Source organism: Pan paniscus, chromosome 6 (genome assembly GCF_029289425.2).
Source record: "Pan paniscus chromosome 6, NHGRI_mPanPan1-v2.0_pri, whole genome shotgun sequence".
Lineage (NCBI taxonomy): Eukaryota > Metazoa > Chordata > Mammalia > Primates > Hominidae > Pan > Pan paniscus.
The window spans coordinates 34044115-34065627 of NC_073255.2; the positions used below are offsets into that span (position 1 = coordinate 34044115).

General features: G+C 38.7%; 1 pseudogene; it reads left to right on the forward strand.

The window, feature by feature from the left end:
- Positions 1-1618: 1618 nt before the first annotated feature.
- LOC117980903 (homeobox protein NANOG-like) lies at positions 1619-14207 on the forward strand (annotated as a pseudogene).
- The last annotated feature ends 7306 nt before the right edge of the window (positions 14208-21513 follow it).

Sequence of the window (21513 nt, forward strand, 5' to 3'; positions counted from 1 at the left end):
TTAGAGGGTGATAAGTTCTATGGAGAAAAATAAAGCAGGAAGGGAGACAGGAAATGCTGGGGGTAAGGGGGTCTGAGTGTTAAGTTTAGTGGTCAGAGAAGGGTTTACTGAGAAGGTGACACTTGATGGTGAGGGAGCCAGCCATGCAGATATTTGGAGAAAGTACATTCCAGACAGAAGGAACCGCAGCTGCAGAGTCCCAATGCGAAAGTGTACCTGGTGTGTTCCAGGAACAGAAACAAGGCCAGTAGAGTGAGAAAGGGGTAAATAGGACTGGCAGGGAGGAGGAGGCAGATCATGGAGGGCCTCGTAGGCCACCCAAAGGACTTTGGCTTTTACACTGAGATAGGTTGTCCCTGGAGGGTTCTAGAAGACAGTGGCATGATCTGACTTAGGTGTTTTTTTTTTTTTTTTTTTTTTTTGAGACGGAGTCTCACTCTGTTGCCCAGGCTGGAGTGCAGTGGCGCGATCTCGGCTCACTGCAAGCTCCGCCTCCCGGGTTCACGCCATTCTCCTCCCTCAGCCTCCTGAGGAGCTGGGACTAAAGGCGCCTGCCACCATGCCCAGCTAATTTTTTGTATTTTTTTTTTTTTAGTAGAGATGGGGTTTCACCATGTTAGCTGGGATGGTCTCGATCTCCTGACCTCATGATCCGCCTGCCTCAGCCTCCCAAAGTACTGGGATTACAGGCGTGAGCCACCGCGCCCGGCCCTGACTGAGGTTTTAACAGATCCATTCTGGCTATTATGTTGAGATTAGACTAAACACAAATGCTGCATGTGGGCATACACACACACACACACACACACACACACACACACACAGAGAAACAGAAGTTCCACAAAGAGAGTTCATCTTGTTATATATGATGTGCTCTGAGACTGTCTTTTCTATTGTATTTCTCTTCATTTATCTAAAAACTATCAGGGCCCACAAGTTGATTTCAGAATCCACTCTAGAGTGGTGACGGGCACTTTGGAAAACAGATTAGAAATTGGTCTAGAACTCCAAAGATGTAGCAGATTCAGTTAGCCTGCTCAAGGCATGGTTGCGGTATACAGAACACCCTATAGGCCCATAGTACTATTTAATAATAATGTTCAAGGAGATTTTGTTAATTTTTTTTAACTTGCTACACTGTGTAGCACTATTTTATTGAATGATCATTTAAAAGTTTCATCTTTCCCTACAGTAGGCTTTTATTACAAATGTATATTTTAATAACTTTTTATAAAGAACATTTCAAATATATTTAGAGTAAAGAGAAAACTATAAGGAACCTCTTACCATCCAACTTCAACAATGATCGCATCATAGCCTGGTTTCACTTTCACTCCATCCCATACCCAGGATTATTTTGAAGCAAATCCCAGGCTTGGCATCATTTCATCTGTAAATATTTCAGATGGTATCTCTAAAAGATAGGGACTCTTTTTTAAAAAAAGAATGCTGGGCTGGACTGAGCTAGTTACCTCCTGCTATTGTGGAGGCAACTCCACAATACTTTTGCTTCTGGAAGTCATATTTCTCTAACATCTTCCAGAAAAGTCTTAAAGCTGCCTTAACCTTTTTTCCAGTCCACCTCTTAAATTTTTTCCTCCTCTTCCTCAATACTAACATGAGTGTGGATCTGGCTTGTCTGCAAAGCTTGCCTTGCTTCGAAGCATCCGACTGTAAAGAATCTTCACCTATGGCTGTGATTTGTGGGCCTGAAGAAAACTATCCATCCTTGCAAATGTCTTCTGCTGAGATGCCTCACACGGAGACTGTCTCTCCTCTTCTTCCTCCGTGGATCTGCTTATTCAGGACAGCCCTGATTCTTCCACCAGTCCCAAAGGCAAACAACCCATTGCTGCAGAGAATAGGGCCCCAAAAAAGGGAGACAAGGTCCCAGTCAAGAAACAGAAGACCAGAACTCTGTTTTCTTCCACCCAGCTGTGTGTACTCAATGATAGATTTCAGAGACAGAAATACCTCAGCCTCCAGCAGATGCAAGAACTCTCCAATATCTGGAACCTCAGCTACAAACAGGTGAAGACCTGGTTCTAGAACCAGAGAATGAAATCTAAGAGGTGGCAGAAAAACAACTGGCCGAAGAATAGCAATGGTGTGACTCGGAAGGCCTCAGCACCTACCTACCCCAGCCACTACTCTTCCTACCACCAGGGATGACTGGTGAACCTGACTGGGAACCTTCCAATGTGGAGCAACCAGACCTGGAACAATTCATCCTGGAGCAACCAGACCCAGAACATCTAGTCCTGGAGCAACCACTCCTGGAACACTCAGACCTGGTGCACCCAGTCCTGGAACAATCAGGCCTGGAACAGTCCCTTCTATAACTGTGGAGAGGAATCTCTGCAGTCCTGCATGCAGTTCCAGCCAAATTCACCTGCCAGTGACTTGGAGGCTGCCTTGGAAGCTGCTGGGGAAGGCCTTAATGTAATAGGCAAATGACTAGGTATTTTAGTACTCCACAAACCGTGGATTTATTCCTAAACTACTCCACGAACACGCAACCTGAAGATGTGTGAAGATGAGTGAAATTGATATTACTCAGTTTCACTCTGGGTAGTGGCTTAATCCTTCCTCTCCCCTCCTCCCCTCCCTGATAGGATTTTTCTTGTATGGAAACCACGTGTTCTGGCTTCCATTATGCCTATCCAGTCAATTTGATGGAGGGTACAGTATGGTTGGAGCCTACTCAGAGAGGTTTCTTTCTTTTTTTCCTATTGGATCTTCCTGGAGAAAAGACATTTTAATAACCTTGGCTACTAAGGACAACATGATAGAAGCTGTCTCTGGCTATAGATAAGTAGATCTAATACTAGTTTGAATATCTTCAGGGTTTAGAATCTAACCTCAAGAATAAGAAATACACGTACAAATTTGTGTGATGAAGGTATATTCCTATTTTTTTGGATTGGGAGGCTTTACTTATTTTTTAAAAACTATTGAGGTAAAGGGTTAAGCTGTAATATACTTCATTGATTTCCTCACCCTTTTTGGTTCTGTTTTACTATATCCCCTAATTTTTTGGTGATGCTAATCTTTGTAGAAGGAGGTCTTGTATGTACTGCATCATGATGACATTAGTACTCCTTTAGTTGGTTTAAGTACAAATGAATGAAACAACTATTTTTCCTTTAGTTGATTTTACCCTGATTTCACCTAGTGTTTGAATGAGTAAAAATACAGCTTAAACATAAAAAAAAAGAATACTGCATTACTGTAATCTTTGTGCATACATTCACACAAGCAATAATTGCGCTTTTTAGTCTGATCAGCAGTGTCTTTATTCATTAGTCTCAGAAGGGAAACACAAGCGACCTTAATGAAATGAAGCCGTGGTCATGCTTTCTCCTTCCTGATTCCAAAGATGGTGTTTCTGGATGCTGCTAAAGCCCCCTGGTAAAGAAATACTTTCTCATCTCCAGAAATGGGTCAATTCGATCCGATTTCCCTTTTTAGACTTCCATTTATGCTCAAATATGGCCTCTTTTTCTGTGGCTCTTGAGTAATTATCGGTAAACACCTACAGTAAGGCCCTAGGTCTTAGTCATCACGGTACCACCCCAGTGACTTAGCATGGTTACTGGCACCCAGCAGCAGCCCTCACATTTTGTTAATGTTTTACCTCTTTTCCTATGCAGGAGCTGGAGTACCCTCTCCCTAGTCCTCTGGCCCGTCATTCCCTTTTATCCATATGTTATAACCTCATTAAAATCTGACTTTTCTAGGAAACCTCGTTTCTACCAGGTTGGATGCCTTTGTGGATCAGTATTGACGCTTTGACAGGAGGCTTCAAGTTAATCTCAACTCTTACAGAATTCCTTCTATTCCATGAATTTATTATCCTCAGTCAATACTGTAAGGCTCATCTTCTTGTGGTGTCTTTCCTAATCTTCACCAACAGTTTATTGGCCAGAAACTAATTGATAGGGGCTACGTTACTGAAAACTTCGTCATTTCTGAAGATGATTAATAGTCCTAATTTCAGGCGGAGGTAGGGACATATTTTTACACTTGAATATATGTTATGTAAGAATCCACCATTGAATGCCTCTTACTTAATCACCCAAATATTTTATCTATGAAACTTGGCAGGGAGATGGCAATATCCTGAACCTTATTTTTCTCATTGTTTCTCTTTCCTCTTTCTCATCTCTCTTTCATAAAACGTGAGTGCAGAGTGGATGCCAGCCACCATGCTTGGCTTTGAGGACATAAATAGATATGTAGCAGTCCATTTGTAACTCTTTATTCGGTCTGTTCTCAGTGGACTGTCACTCCAGGAAGGGAGGGGCCCTTGGGTCACCAGCTACTAGCGGAGACACTGCCACACCAGAACTTCTTGGAAACTTTTTTTTGGATGAATGACTGAGTAAATGGAGACATGGACTTCACTGTAAAGGGGTTCACAGTCCAAAGTTTGAGAGTGAATCTGGACTCTGTGAAACTCTGCAGAACTTGTGAAGTCATTAACAATTAAATATTTTAGTTCAAACTCTTCCCTTAAATTATTACCCAGTCTAAGATTTTTGTGCCCTTTCATAGATGCCAGCAGAAGTTCTGCATGGGGATTCTTACAGTGGCACAGGTACAGCCCCTAGACAGAAAAGAAGCCTGAGGCCGTCCTCTGCATTCGCTGTCCATTTTTCCCAGAGTATGTGGTCCTAGCTACTTGAGGCGCTCCCAACTTCTCATTCTTTCGACTTCTGTAAATGTCACAGTCTTGGGAGTCCTCCCAGAGGTCCCCATTAAGGGTCTTATTTAGCCTGGAGCCAGAACTGTAGTTGTAACTCCTTAATGCCAGGAAAGCATTTTTTAAAATCAGCACACTCATCTAAGTCTGTTTCCTAAGGTGTTTTCTTCTATCTGAGTTACAATTTTATGTTCTGTGCCAGGAATCATTTACTTCTGGTTCAATAGGAATTAAAAGTACTTGTTGCTATGTCATTCCAGGGCAAGGATTTGCTTCTGCTTGGAAGTTAGGTCTTTAGTGTGTGAGTATATGTGAGTGTATGTGTATGTCTTTGTGGGATGTTGCACATAAGTGTATGTCTGTGTAATAAGGCAGATTCAATGTCTCAGGGAAAGAAAATGTTCCAGGGACCATAACCTATGGGACAAAGCGTTAGCTACTATCTTTTCTTTTGGTTTTAAATTATGCACTCTTCTTCCTTAAGTGACTGATTCTGAATATGAACGTGTTCTTTTAAAGAGTGGAAATGATATCATTTAACATTTAAATATTAAATCTTATTATGTAAGCCAATTTCTTAAAATCCCCAGGTGGAGTTTGTAACTAAGCCTAAGTAATTCTCCAGGTGTAATGACTGGCAAGCTGTCGAGTAGAAATGGCAGAGAAGCAGCTATTGTTGGGAGAGGCTGGAACTTCTTTGTTTTTAGTATACATTTTAGTTGCTGAAAGAGTCCTTGTAGATTTTCCTCAAAATTAAAAAAGCCAGAGGAAGAGGAAATTACAATTAATAGCCTGGAAATTCCAATTAATCTCTCAAATAGTGATTAATTTCCAGAGACATGGAGACTCTGCAGTATATCTGGGAGGAAGGAAAAGACAATTAGGGTTGGGGAAATTGGTAGAGGACGCTTGGGTAGGTGGAAATCCCACCAGGATTGAAGACTGCACTAGGATTGAGATAATTGACAAGGTTGGAAGCTTGCCAAAAACTGTATCAAGTGCTGTCTCTTCCTAATGGGCAAGTGTGCCCATTTTGAAACCCACTGGCCATATTTCCTAAAACTGTCTATTATCACTTTGTGGAAATGTTCAAATAAGATCTGTTATCAAATTACATTTCTTTCTTTGTCACTTTTTAGCTTATCATTCCGCCAAGGTTTTGGCCCCTGCCCTTCTTCCTGCTTCTTGCCTCCTTGAGGCTGAGCTCTTCTCTCTCCCCAGCCTCTCAGTGAGCTGGTTCAGGTCTGTGTTGGTTTCAGATAATGGATGCTTTAAATTTAAGGTAGTGGAAACCGCTGATCTAGCCTGGAAATCACAAGGACCAATTGATGTATCAATTTTTCTTCTATAAAGGTAAAATAATACCATGGCAATTTTTTAGTGCAGATTATTGAGGCTCAGATGAATCAGAACGAAGGGGAAATTAACTGGCTATACTTATGAAATGCAAATGCTATGTTTGCATTGTTGGATGGATTCAGTCTTAAGCAGTTTGGAACTTATTTGTATGTACCTGAGGTTTTAACTACATGGTAATGAAGATGGTGTTAAGCTTTTACAGGAGCACGGCTTTTGATCTGCTCTTTCTCCCCAGTGTACTAACAGTACTTATTAGGAGGAAAAACCTCCAGAGAGTCAGAATAAATATCATAGTCCTTTGAACATCTAAATATATGCAGCATTTTACAGAAATAATGTAAGCGAACTAACCGTTTGTGGTCAGCTGGAAAACTTAACTTTTAGAGGGATTTGACCAGCTATACTGACCTAGAAAATGAAATAAGCAGTTTGGAAAATCTGGTTTGTGCATATAATTATTTTTATATTATCTCAGGCTGTGCCTTGCAATGAGTAAACCACAGTAGTTATCTGACCTATTGCTCTACCACTGCCATTGCTTCAACACAGTAATTATGTAAGACTCAGCATGTTTTTAACTAACTAAATGCATGCGGGACATTCCTTAGCTTCAGCAGCCTATCTGGAGACTACTCAAGGGCTCTTTATCAGTCTTTCAGTTTGAATGGAAAAGAGACTGTAAAATCATGACCTGCGTTAAAATGTGTAGACTGGGAGGGCCATTGTGGAAATATTTAATACAAGCACTTGGCACTTTTGTTAGCTGAAAATGTCCTGAAACTTATGACGTATCAAATATTTCTAATTAAAACAGAAAATTAATCTTCATGATGAAAGAATCCTAACAGCGCTTTTTATATGAATACAAATATTTAGTTGGGATATAGGTTATAGGATGTCTTTAAGGCCCTGAAGTCCTTTGGATTTACTGTTTTTCATTCTAGTTCTTCCTTTAATAGCTCGGAGCAAATAAAAGTGATTTCCTTTAGAATGTGCACATGCTCCTAAGGATATCTGAATAAAAGATACGTATCTGATAATTTGCCATCTCAGCATCATCCCTTGGGCAGCAGGTTGTAAGGCAATAGTTTAATCTGAATGTGAACTAATGCTTATGCGCAAAGACATGTATGTCTCTTCCTGGATTTGAAGGAACTGAGAGTAGAGCAGTTTAACCAGGATTCCCTAGATGGCTTATCATCCTGATGAGCTAGCATTGCAATCAGAAGACATTCACTTTTGCTTAAAACATGAAATTGACTGGTAGAGTTCAGATATTAATAAAACTAGTTTTAGCCTGTAGTTTTAACCCTTTTCATCTTACATTTAAGAAGAAAAGACACTTAAAAGGAAACAATGAATTGGAACTAATTACAAAGCTCTAAAGGGCCCTGGGTGATGTTAGTCTCTTTAGGGATTGTGATGTCCCCTCCCACCGGTCTCCCAACCCTGACCTTCCACCCCCTCACTCGCCAGCATGACTCTCTTTCCTTCTTACCTGTAACCATAAATACCAGACAGCCAAAGTCATGCCTCGTGAAGGTAGGCATGTGGAGTGGTGGAATCATACAATATCTGTGTTAAAAGGTTATATCCTAGTAAGATAAGCGTTTGGACTGTAAACTAGTTCAACCACTGTGGAAGTCAGTGTGGCGATTCCTCAGGGATCTAGAACTGGAAATACCATTTACCCAGCCATCCCATTACTGGGTATATACCCAAAAGATTATAAATCATGCTGCTATAAAGACACATGCACACGTATGTTTATAGCGGCACTATTCACAATAGCAAAGACTTGGAACCAACGTAAATGTCCAACAACGATAGACTGGATTAAGAAAATGTGGCATATATACACCATGGAATACTTTGCAGCCATAAAAAATGATGAGTTCATGTCCTTTGTAGGGACATGGATGAAACTGGAAACCATCATTCTCAGCAAACTATCACAAGGACAAAAAACCAAACACCGCATGTTCTCACTCATAGGTGGGAATTGAACAGTGAGAACACATGGACACAGGAAGGGGAACATCACACACCAGGGACTGTTGTGGGGTGGGGGGAGGGGGGAGGGATAGCATTAGGAGATATACCTAATGCTAAATGATGAGTTAATGGGTGCAGCACACCAGCATGGCACATGTATACATATGTAACAAACCTGCATGTTGTGCACATGTACCCTAAAACTTAAAGTATAATAATAATATAATTTAAAAAAAAATAGAAGGAAAAAAAAAAAGTTAGGTTCTAATACAGACAAGAAGTTTAGGCTGTTTTAAATGTGGGCAGGCTCTGTCAGAGACTGATCCAGTGCTTATTATAAATCCTGAATCACAAGGAATGGGTTTTGAAACCACAGTGGCCCAGGCCACATTCAGACCTGAAAAAGTTGACTCTCCTAGAGCTAAGGCCAAATTATACTCATGTGTAGTCAAGGTAATGAAAGAAACACTCACCGTTTCCCACCACTGTGTAGGAAGCTGCTTAGAAACGTTTTTAGGAAAGGTTAAAATTACTAATTTAAAGAGGACTGAAATAAGTCAAAGGTGTATTTTACAATCTTTAGGGTAATCATTAAAATAATAATATAAGAAGCTCAATTAAAATGCTAATAAGGGAGAAAAAATATTTTTAAAAACACTTGAATGACTAAAAAGAAAGTGAAAAGAAGAAATACAGGAACAAAGAATAGGTGTGATAAATGGAAAACAAATTAAGATGGTAGGCTTCTAAGAAACTATATCAGTAAATGTATCAAATATAAGTGGTTTCAACATTCCTATTAAAAGATTGCCAGACTGGATACAGATAACCAATTGTAGTAAGTTTAAATCTAGTAGGTTTTAAGATACTTTACTAAGTTTAAAATTTAAGATACACTATGTAGACTGAGAAAGATTGAAAGTAAAATGTTAGAAATATATATACCATGTATAAATTAACTAAAAGCTATAACCATATTAATATCAGGCAAAGTAGACTTTAATGCAAAAATTATCATGAGAGATAAAGAGGGATATTTGTTAATGATAAAAGGAAGTTGGCTGGGCGCGGTGGCTCATGCCTGTAATCCCAGCACTTTAGGAGGCTGAGGTGGGCGGATCACCAGGTCAGGAGATGGAGACCATCCTGGCTAACACAGTGAAACCCTGTCTCTACTAAAAATACAAAAAATTAGCTGGGCGTGGTGGCACACGCCTATAGTCCCAGCTACTCGGGAGGCTGAGGTAGGAGAATCACTTGAACCCAGGAGGCGGAGGTTGCAGTGAGCTGAGATTGCGCCATTGCACCTCAGCCTGGGTGACAGAGCAAGACTCTGTCTCAAAAAATTAAAAAAAATTTAAAAAAAAGGAAAAGTTGAAAATAAATGATTCAAACCTCCAACTCCAAAAACTAGAAAATAATCAGCAAATTAAACCCAAAGATGGTAATTGCTTGAACCGGGGAGGCAGAGGTTGCAGTGAGCCAAGATCATGCCACTGTACTCCAGCCTGGGCCACAGAGGGAGACCCTGTCTTAAAAAAAAAAAAAAGAGAGAGAGAGAGAAAGCAAAAATAAGCAGAAATTATAGAAGTAGGAAACGATATATATTATTTGAAAATTAACAAAAACAACTGGGGCTTTTTTTGACAAGATTAATATAATTGATACATCTCTAGCAAACCAATCAAGGAAAAAAGAAGAGAAAATACAATGAATTTCAGAAAAAAACAAGGGGATCACCACTATATGTCATAGAGATCAAAAAGATAATAAGATGCTATGATCAATTTTATGTCAATAAATTTGACAACTTAGAGAAAATCGACAACTTTCTTTAAAAACACAACTTACCAAAACAGACATAAGAAGAAATTTAAAATCTGAAAAATCCTAAATTTATTATTTAAATTGAAGCGACAATTAAATGCCTTCCCCTAAATTTAATTTCAGACCAATATTGCTTTAGTAATAAATTCTTCCAAATGTTTATGGAAGAAATAATGCCAGTGTTACACAAACTCTTACAGAAAATAGAAAAAGATAAAACATTTCTTAAATCATGTGTGAAATCAGCCTAACCTAAGTCTGACAAGAACTTACTAGTAAAGAAAATCACCACCCAGTATCTTTCATGAATCTTAAAATATTTGATTAGCAAATCAAGTTCAGGGATATGTAAAAGAATATGTCATGATCAGATGGGATTTATTCCAGGAATCCATGGTTGATTTAACATTTAAAAACCAATCAAAGCCTCGTTAAAAGAATCAAAGAGGAAAATTATGTAATTATTTCAGTAGAGAAGACTAATTTGATTCTGCACTTGGTTATAATAAAAATTCTCAACAAACTAATAGAAGGGAATTTCTTTGATGTTATATAACTGCATACTTAATGATAAAGTAATAAATGATTTCTCCGAGTTTGGGAACAAGAAAAGATCACCAATTGGCAATTCTAGCCAATGCAATAAGCCAAGAAAAAATTGTCATGAAGGTTAAGAACGAAGTAAACTGTTTTCCACAAATGATGTAATTATATACATAGAAAATATAAAATTATTGAAAATAATGTGACTTTAACAAGAATGCTGGATGCAAGGTCAGTGTAAAAAAAATCAAGTCTCTTTATACTAGCAATAAATAATTCAAAAATGAAATTTTAAACCATAATTTATAGTAACATTAAAAAATCAAGTACCTAGTAGTAAATCTTTTTTTTTCCTTCAACTTTTGTTTTAAGTTCCGGGATGTATGTGCAGGATGTGCAGGTTTGTTACATAGGTAAACATGTGCCATGGTGGTTTGCTGCACAGATCAACCCACCACCTAGGTATTAAGCCCAGTACTCGTTAGCTGTTCTTCCTGATGCTCTCCCTTCCTCGACCCCCAACAGACCCCAGTGTGTTGTTCCCCGCATATGGCCATGTGTTCTCATTGTTCAGCTCCTATTTAAAAGTGAGAACATGGGATGTTTGGTTTTCTGTTCCTGCATTCGTTTGCTGAGGAAAACAGCTTCCAGCTCCATTCATGTCCCTGCAGAGGACATGATCTCATTCCTTTTTATGGCTGCATAGTATTCCATGGTGTATATATACCACATTTTCTTTATCCAGTCTATCATTGATGGGCATTTGGGTTGATTCCATGTCTTTGCTGTTGTGAATAGTGCTGCAGTGAACATACACATGCATGTATCTTTGTCATAGAATGATTTATATTCTTTTGGACATATACCCAGTAATGGAATTGCTGGGTCAAATGGTATTTCTGCTTCTAGATCTTTAAAATCAGTGTGCAAAAATTGCTTGCATTTCTATACACAAATAACAGGCAAACAGAGAGCCAAATCAGGAAGGATCTCCCATTCACAATTGCTACAAAAAGAATAAAATACCTAGGAATACAGCTAACAAGGGAAGTGAAGGACCTCTTCAAGGAGAACTACAAACCACTGCTCAAGGAAATCAGAGAGGACACAAACAAATGGAAAAAGATTACATGCTCATGGATAGCAAGAATCAATATCGTGAAAATGACCATACTTCCCAAAGTAATTTATAGATTCAATGCTATTCCCATTAAGCTACCATTGACTTTCTTCACAGAATTAGAAAAAATATTTAAAAATTAATATGGAGCCCAAAAAAGAGCCTGAATAGCCAAGACAATCCTAAGCAAAAAGAACAAAGTGGGAGGCATCATGCTACCTTACTTCAAACTATACTACAAGGCTACAGTAACCAAAACAGCATGGTACTGGTACATAAACAGACACACAGAGCAATGGAATGGAATAGAGAACTCAGAAATAAGAAACAATAAATCTAATGAGAGATGTTCAAAACCTTCACCGTGAAAACTGCAAAATATATTGAGAAAAACTGAAGATTATTTAAATAAATGGAGTGATATAATCATGTGCCTGGATTAGAGGATTGTAAAGATACAGTTTCCCCTAATTTGATTAATAGATTCAATGCAATCCCAATAAAAATCAGTTAATTTTTGTGAAAATTATCAGGCTGGTTCAAAAATTTAAGTGGAAATACAAAGCACCAAGAATAACTGAAGCAATACTAACTAAAGAAGAAAAAACATGGAGAACTTATGTTGTTAGATATTAAGACTTATTATAAAGCTGCAATAATTAAGATACTATGGCATTGGCTCAAGGATACATGAATAGAGCAAAGGAATAGAATAGAGTTCAGCAGTAATGGTTACAGATATATGCATATCTGACAAAGTACTTGTATCCAGAATATATCAAGAATCTTACACAGCAGTTGGAAAAGTACACTCAACCCAATTAAAATTTGGGCAAAATACTTGAAAAAGCTTTCAGAGAAGAGAATATCACAGTTTACTGTAAACATAAAAAGATGCTCAACACTATTAGTCATGAGAGAAATGCAAATAAAAATAACAATGATATATCACCACCCACCCACCAGAATTGCTAACATGTAAAAGACTGACAATGTCAAGCTATTATCACAGATTTTTGGTGACTTGGAGAAAATAATTCACTCTGTCCACTCTGTCCTTATGGTTCAAACCCTATATGATCAGGTCTTCTTCCAATTTTTGGCAGTGGCATCCCAAACCCCTCTCATTTAGTCTTGCCTTGTGTCCACAGCCTTCTCATACCATCCAGGTAGATGTAGCTAATATACTCAGGTCTTCCAATGAAACACTAAGTATCACCACTCCCCATATTAATCACTATGCTGACTTCATAGCTGTAAATTAATTTTGCCTGTTTTTGAATTTTATATGCATGGAATCATATAAGATTTACTTATGTACACTTTCATATTTGGGTTATTTTACTCAACATCCATATGTTGAGATTTATCTATATATTATGTCTACCTGTGGTTCATTCTTTTCTATTGCGGTAGGGGATTCCAATTTCTATAAATTTAATTGTATACACTTAGTAATTCTGTGATTGATAGACTCTTGGGTTGCTTCCAAGTTGGGATTATTACAAAAAATATTGCTATGAATATTCTTATATATGCACATATGCACAGATTTCTGTTATATACACATGGAATTGCTAGGTCATGAGGTACATATAATATATTCAGCTTTACACAATACTGCTCAACAGGTTTCTAAAGTGCTTTCACTAGTTTGCCCTTCCACCAGCAGTGAACAAAAATTTTAGTTGTGATGTATTGACACCATACCCATGCACCATTTCTTATTGACTTAAAACTCTTAAAATTCTTTTGACTTGGCTCTCTAAAACCCTATAGGCAGTAAAATTCAAATCTTTTCTATTTCAAGAACAGGAAGCCTTTCATCAAGGGAAAGGTGGGCCAGACTGTTGAAAACACTGCAGGAGTAGCAGCAGCAAATGAACATGGCGGGAAGGACTGTCACAGCTGATGTTCTAAAATTGGAACATTCTAAGGGCTACTTCTGAAACACGAACAATTAGGTGGGATTGCTGTCCAAATTAAGAAGCCCTTACTTCTTAATCATTAATATAGTTCCTTTTTCCTCCAGAAATATTCCAATTATGAAAAATTATGAAACAGTTGGTGATTAAGTGATACTCTGTGTAAACACAGTAAATATAACTGAAAAGGATAGACTTTTAGGCCATGGTCAGATACTGTTAAATTTTAGTTAAGTTATATTCATAACTAAGTAACATTAAGTTATAGTGAGAAGGAACTTCACAGTACAAACATTTTTTTCTATGTGTGTTGAATGCTCCGAGCTTATTTCTAAATCCTGCTTGGTTTAAGGAAAGATTACAGGAGAGAAATTCAGAAGCTAAAGGTTCAGGGGCCATTTCTGCCATTACTAACTGTGTGACCCTAGTCACTTAATATCTTTGTCTCAGTTTTAAATATCTGCAGAAATTATGGAACGTTATATCTTCTCTGTTTACCAAAGAGATTATTGTGAGGAACAATTGAAATGGCCTATAACAGCTAATCCATATGGAGATAAAGTTAAAGAATTTTCCACCATGTTTTCATTTCTATATTTAAAATAATCTTATAGTTGCTAAAGTGCTATTCAAACATGTTATATTTTTTCATATGTTAAATCACAAGATAATCTTATTTGTTATATGCCTTATGCCATAAACAGAGCCCAGCATAGTGCTGTCTGTATTTTTCTCATTGTTCTTTACCTTAGTAGAAAGGAATGGAGAGAATGATTCATAATGAGTAAAACACATATCATCTCTGGAGAGAGAAAATAAGGATAAAGGCAGATTTCCATTCAGGAGAATTTATCTGGGCTTTGAAAGTAATTTAAAATGACTGTTCCCTGTGTTGGCAATTTGTAGCCTGCCTGAGTTGACACCTCCATTTTCAATCACAGCAAGATTGCTTTTAGTTGCAGGCAATTGCTAAAGCCAGAGATCTGAAAAGGAGCCCTTTTCAAACTCCTTATAGATTTAAAACAGATAGAATATGAATGTAATTTTTTCTCCTGATTGTCATCAAATACTTCACGAATAATTTAAATTAATCCATAATTTGTCTAAATCAAGAGGAGGAAAGCATGGCCTAATCATAACATTGTTGTGTTGTACCTGGACATAGAGAACTAGCCTGGAAAGATGTTTGTTGCTACCAAATCTGCAAACTTTATTATAGAGTAGTTGTTTGGGCTCATATATATGTACGGACTCTAAAAGAAACAATAGCAAACAATATCGTATAGAGTGATGAAGTTCCCAGATCAGCCCACCAAAACCAATATATGAAAAACTGTGTGCAAATGTGTGTGCCTGAGCGCCTTCTGACTATCCATTTCAACAGAGATGTGTATATGCATGTTTAGAGCATTATCTCCAAATATTTGTTTTGCAAAACTGAGTTTGATTGTATAGGACATTAGTGCTGTAGTTTAGCATCGCTCTTTGTTTCCTATCCTGGTTTTACAGGATATGGAAAACCTAATCCAGAAGTAGAGCAAAGCTGATAATCCTTGCTACCTTATGAAGGTGCAAGGAGACTGGAGCTAATCACCTGCTGTGAGCACTTTGAGACCCTTTTTTGAGGAATCACCACTAATCACACTGGAAAAGATGCCTTGCCTCACGTTGAGGGGACAGTTACTATTGAAAGGGTGTTAGTCACTGAGCATTACTGTAGTTAAAACATTATTCTGAGACATGTCCTACAAGCCATGGGATTAGGCGTTTATTAATAAAACTCCCCAAATGGTATTTGCAATGTGTCATTCTACTTGAGAACATAAATAGGATAGAATTAAACTAACACAGAAAGATTACTTATCTTATAATTAAGAACATTGTACAAGAATGAATTTTGAATTTATAACAATTTCTGGGCTGGCAAGGGAGACGTATTAAATAACCTTTCTTCTTAAAAAATATCTTTTGAGACATAAATTCTCTGTGGGGAAAAAACACAGAACAATGAGCTGTCTTTTCTCAATTGATTGCCTGTAGTGTTACAAATACTTTGAAAAATGAAGGGAAATTTAACATTTTAAAATGATCTTTCAGAAATCTATTATTATGAGTGGGGAAAAATGAACAAAGGTCCTTAAGTATTTAGGCTTTTTGAAGACTTCCATGATGTAAACTAGGTAATACTGGGGATAGCCCAGCCCACAGAGTGCAGCAGCATGAAACACAAACAAGAGTCACTGATTTTTTGTAGTCAGCTGAAAAACAGCACATCTAATTTTTTTTAAATAGAAAAATAAACAATATTTCCTGCCATGAAGACAGTTACTGTCTTAGTTCCATCTTGGAAACGTCACAGAGCTTTATCCTATTTATTTTCAGTGCACAGTAACCACCAGCATCAGTTTGAGTCTGTGTATTTTAAGAGCATGGCTAAAATGTCATATGCTGTTACATATATAGCAACGTAGGGAGTGGAACACTCACTCAATATTAAAAAATCAAAATCAAAATCCATTTATACAATCAGAGTCAAATTTATATCAATTTGCCTATGCTATGACTTTTCGAATTTCCTCTGGAATTATCCTGGTGATCCTAATTTTGCTCTTAATGTCTTCCATGTATGCCCCAAATAATTAACATAACGAAGATAATTTTATTGTAAGGTTTTTTGATAACTTATTTTTGTCTTTGTTTTCCCCTGAAATGAGTGTCCTTCACCTAGTCCTTAAGTGTCCTATCTACAAAATGGAGAATGAAAAAGGCTGCCAACACTGTAACATAGGTAGGAGGCATTCGTGTTTTCAGAATGGAGTTGTAATGAATACGCACACACAGTTCCTGTCACTGCTGTGCACATGAGGGTGTCATAAATGGTCCCTGACCTCAAGACATTAGACCTATGGCAATATGGGACATGATGCTGTCATTTTGTTAGACTATTCTAGGCCTATTCTACTTCAGTGTCTAGTGTAGCATTACTGCAGACCATGTGTTTCAGCAGAGTTTGTGGATCTTGTTTTCCCAATAGCTCCCACTGTAATAGTGGTGCACCCCGCTGGCAGCAGGCAGCTTCTTGAGAAGATGTCTCCATGCCTTGCTGGGCACTGCAGCCTACATTAAACTATCCAGATTCTATTTTCATATTTTTCTGACTTAGAGTCACTTTCCCAACTCAGTGATCTCCTTTCTGGCAGCAGCATCCTGTACATCATTAAATTGTTCCTTGTTCTAGAGGGATGGACGTACTGAGTTCCTGTTAAAGGTTTGTCTGCTGTCTAGAACTACTCCTTCTCATGGTAAAAGCCCCTAATTTTCTTATGTTGCCCACTTTATCGTAAGTCCATATAGGTCTGCAGCTTCCTGAGGTGGCTCATGACCAGCTTCGCCCAGAACCTCAGGGATTGGGCCAGAAAGGGAAGATGACCTCATTGGAATTATTGGCCATTGCTCTAGCTTTTGCTTGCTGGATTTGAACCGTAGTCATTTTGCTGTCACCTGCCTGGGACCCGAGATAGACCACACACCTGTGGAGGCAGAGCTGAGAGATGGAGAACTGAATTCTGATTTTCCTTTTTGGAACCTGAATCCAGTAGTGGTTGAAGTTCTATTCCTGACCTTTTGACTTCCTCAGCACTTTTCCCTCCCCTCTTTAGCTTAAGCCAATTGGAATTGGTGCTTCTGTCATCTGTCACTTGGAATAGAAACAACCCAAGTGATACACAGCAAGTATCTGTAGTCCAAGTTCAAAAGAATTTCACTCTTTCGTTGTTTTAGCCTTGGTTTCCCATTAATAAATCAAGATTGAAAAATCTTCCTTCATTCATGGATGCTGGCGTCCAACAAGCTTATTGTTAAGTTAAAGGCTTCAGATTGTATGACAAATTCTCAGCCCTATATATTTTCTGAGTTCTAAACATGATATCAAGTTACCTTAAAATCCAGATATCTACAAGTCATTGCTTCTAATTAACATAGAAGCTACCTTAAAAAAAACCTGTACACACACTAATATATACACACACACACACACACACGTGCGTGTGTGTGTTTGTGTGTTTGTGGAGAGAGAGAGAGACAGAGAGAGAGTCATGTGCCACACCATGATGTTTCCGTCATCGACAGACTGCGTATACCACAGTGGTTCCGTAAGATTATAATGCAGTATTTTTACTATACCTTTCCCACGTTTAGATACACAAATACTTTCCATTGTGCTGTAATTGCCTACAGTATTCAGTATAGTACCATGCTGTACAGGTTTGTAGCCTAGGAGCAATAGGCTCCAGCATACGCTGTCTAGGTTTGTGTAAGCACACGCTATGATGTTCGCACAACATGAACTCCCCTCACAATGAATTTTTCAGAACATACCCTGTGAGTTAAGCCACACATGACTGTATACATATACACATATTTATATGTGAATGTGTAACATGAATACGCATCATAAACATATATGTGTGTGTATTACATCTTTAAAATGACTAGACCAGCAATATGTGATTCCTTTCACTCGTTAGACAAAACAAATAAACAAAACACAAAACCTCATTGGGCAATATTGGGAAATAAATACATCAAGGGCAGAGAATTTGATGTGATCAAAGTCCAAGTTGCTTTGGCTGCAGGCACAGTAGTAAGGGGGGCTGTTTGTCTCCTTTCACCCCAAGGTTTCAAGTAGGCCAATCCACCCACATGCCCTGGGGCAGGGTGCCAAAAAAATGGGCCTCTGGCGCTGCACCGCCCTCCTTCCTGAGCTCTGCTTTCACGCCCATTCTTCCTTTTGCTCCTGCTCTGCTCCAGTCGGGCCTGATTTCTGAGCAGAGTGACATGCTCTCCTTTCTGGTCCATGGATTCAGGGATGGACTCGATTGCCAGCTTTCACCCTGAAAGCTCTCTGGAGTGGTTTGCCCAGCTGTGGCCCCCTCACCTGGACTGACCAGCTCCTCCCCGCTCTTGACCTCCTTCTTGCAAGAAGGGTGTTGTTTCAATGTGCTTTGCAAGAGTGGGGTGGGGTGAGGAACAAGGATGAGATAAAAGAGTGACAAAAGAGTAGCAGCTAGAAAAAGGACAAAGGTAGTGTCTACCCACACATGTCTTTACCTTATCTAAAAATACTTCCCATTGGCAGGCAGGATGAAGAAGCTGAGCAGATGGCATATGCTTCCTAGTGCACCAGATTGTAATATTATACACTTGGATTACAAAGTCTGGATATCACAGCTATAAACATATGTAAACATTTTTATGTTTTGCTAAAAAGGAAAAAAAAATCACTGATGATGTATTATCCTAATGAGCTGATTACGAAGATTTACTAATTATATTCCCAAGATCTAGATAGAAAGAATGGCACTGGCTCCAGTGACATACCATTCAGATTCAGTAGTATACTGGTATTTTTCATTTTCATTTGGTTTATCACCATTTGTTACAGCTGTGTTTTGCAGATTAGATCCTAGGACTGGAAAGAACCTTTAGATGAAGAATTGGAAAACGAAGGCCTACCAGCCAAATCCAGCCTGACACCTTTTGTTGTAAATAAAGTTTCACTGGGGCTGGGCGTGGTGGCTCATGCCTGTAATATTAACTCTTCTAGAGGGCGGGAAGATTGTTTGAGCCCAGAGGTTCAAGACCAGCCTGGGCAACATGGGGAGACCCCATCTCTACAAAAGTACAAAAATTAGCTGGGCATGGTGGCATGTGCCTGTAGTATCAGCTACTTGGGAAGCTGAGGTAGGTGGATTGCTCAAGTCCAGGAGGTCAAGGCTGCAGTGAGCTGAGATCACACCACTGCACTCCAGCCTGGGAGACAGAGGGAGACCCTGTCTCAAAAATAAATAAATAAATAAATAAATAAATAAATAAATAAATAAGTTTTATTGGAATCCAGCCATGCCCATTTGTTTAGGTATTGTCGATGGCTGCTTTCCCACTACCCTAGCAGAGATGAATACTTGTGATAGTGACTGTGTGGCCTGGAAAGTGTAAAGTATTCACTGTCTGGCCCTTTAGAGAAAAAATTGCCAAATTTGCTTTAGAAGGCTATCTAAGATCATTTGGCTGTTTTCTGGAATGCTTGTATTTTGTTGCCTCAGAAAAGTGTTTGCCTAGTTAAGATTTCTAGGGACGCACATGGTATTGTCTTACTAAACAAAAATTCGTTGTAAAAATAACTTACCTAAATCTTTTATAAAATAGTGTAAACCCAATTCCTCTTTCTTTTTTTTGAGACAGAGTCTTGCTCTGTCTCCCAGGCTGGAGTGCAGTGGCGTGATCTCAGCTCACTGCAGCCTGTGCCTCCCGGGCTCAAGTGATTCTCATGCCTCAGCCTCCCAAGTAGCTGGGACTACAGGCATGTGCCACCACGCCCGGCTAAATTTTGTACTTTTAGTAGAGACGGAGTTTCACCATGTTTGTCAGGCTGGTCTCGAACTCTTGTCCTTAAGTGATCTGCCTGCTTCAGCCTCTCAAAGTGCTGGGATTACAGGCGTGAGCCACCATGCCAGGCCTCCTCTTTCTTAAAAATAAAAACAAATCTTTGATTCAATTGTTTTTATTTCAGCTGCTCAATGAAAGATTTTTACATATTTAAAGATGATCAAATGGTCTGATTTTTCTCTTTTTTTCTCCACAAAATATCCATCCCTGTTTAACGTTCCCAAATCTTGAAATTTTTTTTGTGTCTTATCTACAAAACCTTTTTCATTTCCTGTAGCGACAATTCCTTATTTACTCAGGTCTACACATTGTACTCTAATATTTACCTATTATAAAGTGCATCCAGGTATATAATCAGTTTGCATCTTAAAATACCTTATGGTGCCAGCAAGCATTTGTATTAGGCCCGTTTTGCAGATGTGGTACAGCAAGGTTTCTTGTCTGGTCTGTGATCACACAGCCAGGAATTCATAAACCTTTTTTCCAGCATACCAGACTGCATTGTGATGAGCCTGGCAGGAGGACACGAAACAGTTCCAATAAGCTATATGGCATGTGTCTGACCCAGTACTGTGCTTGCTTTGGGGAAAAATATTCTGTACATCACTGTGTATCTGCTGGCTTACTTTCGGCTCAAAGTTGCACAAGGAGCCAGTGTGACCTTGGTACTTGGTCCACTGTTTAAATACTGCCGCGGTACTCTGCAGCCACAGCAAACAGGTTATGCGTTAGCAGAAGAACTGGGAGAGTGCGGTGAAATGAGCAAAAATTCATCCCCGGTAGGAGAAAAGGTGTGTGTTTCGGAGGAGGAGGATGTTCAATGGCATCATTTTTGTATAAAAGGACAGTCTTATCTACGTATCTGTCTTTACCGCATTATGCATAGGCAGCCCATCCCCACCTTGTGTGCTGTGCCATTTATTTCCCCTCATCTGATGCTCTGAGCTATTAAGCAACAGCAACAAAGAGATATCTCCTTAATGGTAACATATTGTCCTCAGCAAAGTCCAAAGATTGCATAGGGGCACTGCTGTGGAAATATGAAAAAAAAATTAGTACTGCACTTTTGGGGGTGGATGTTTTCCAACTTATTTATTTCAGCCTTTTAGATGTTTCTTTTGGGACCAAATTATAGCTCTGATACTATCATTAGCACTTTAAATTATTGGTTACAGTGTATAAGGGAAATACAAGCTGCTTCTTGAACATTCCGTATTTTTAGTTAAACAGGGTGTTTCCTTTTTTGGTTGTATGTTGCTTGTTGTTCATCCTTATCATCACATGTGATCATGATTCTTACCTGAACAGATCATCTTACTAATTGAGTGTCTGCAGATTGTTGCAGTTTAAGTATTTATTTTTATTTCTAATAATATTACAGAACTGGTCAATCACTTGAAGGGTAAACCGCTTTTCCTTACACAAACAGCAACAACTTTTCCCTCCAGTGTCTTTGTTTCTGAATTGTAGAATTCCTGGTGATTGAGTTAGGAGCAGAAAGGGCATTCTTTGACTACTGAGACCCTGGGCTATGGTTGAGAAAGGCCAGAGAGGAAATTCCTCTTTGGATTTGTAAACAGACTTGTAAACCT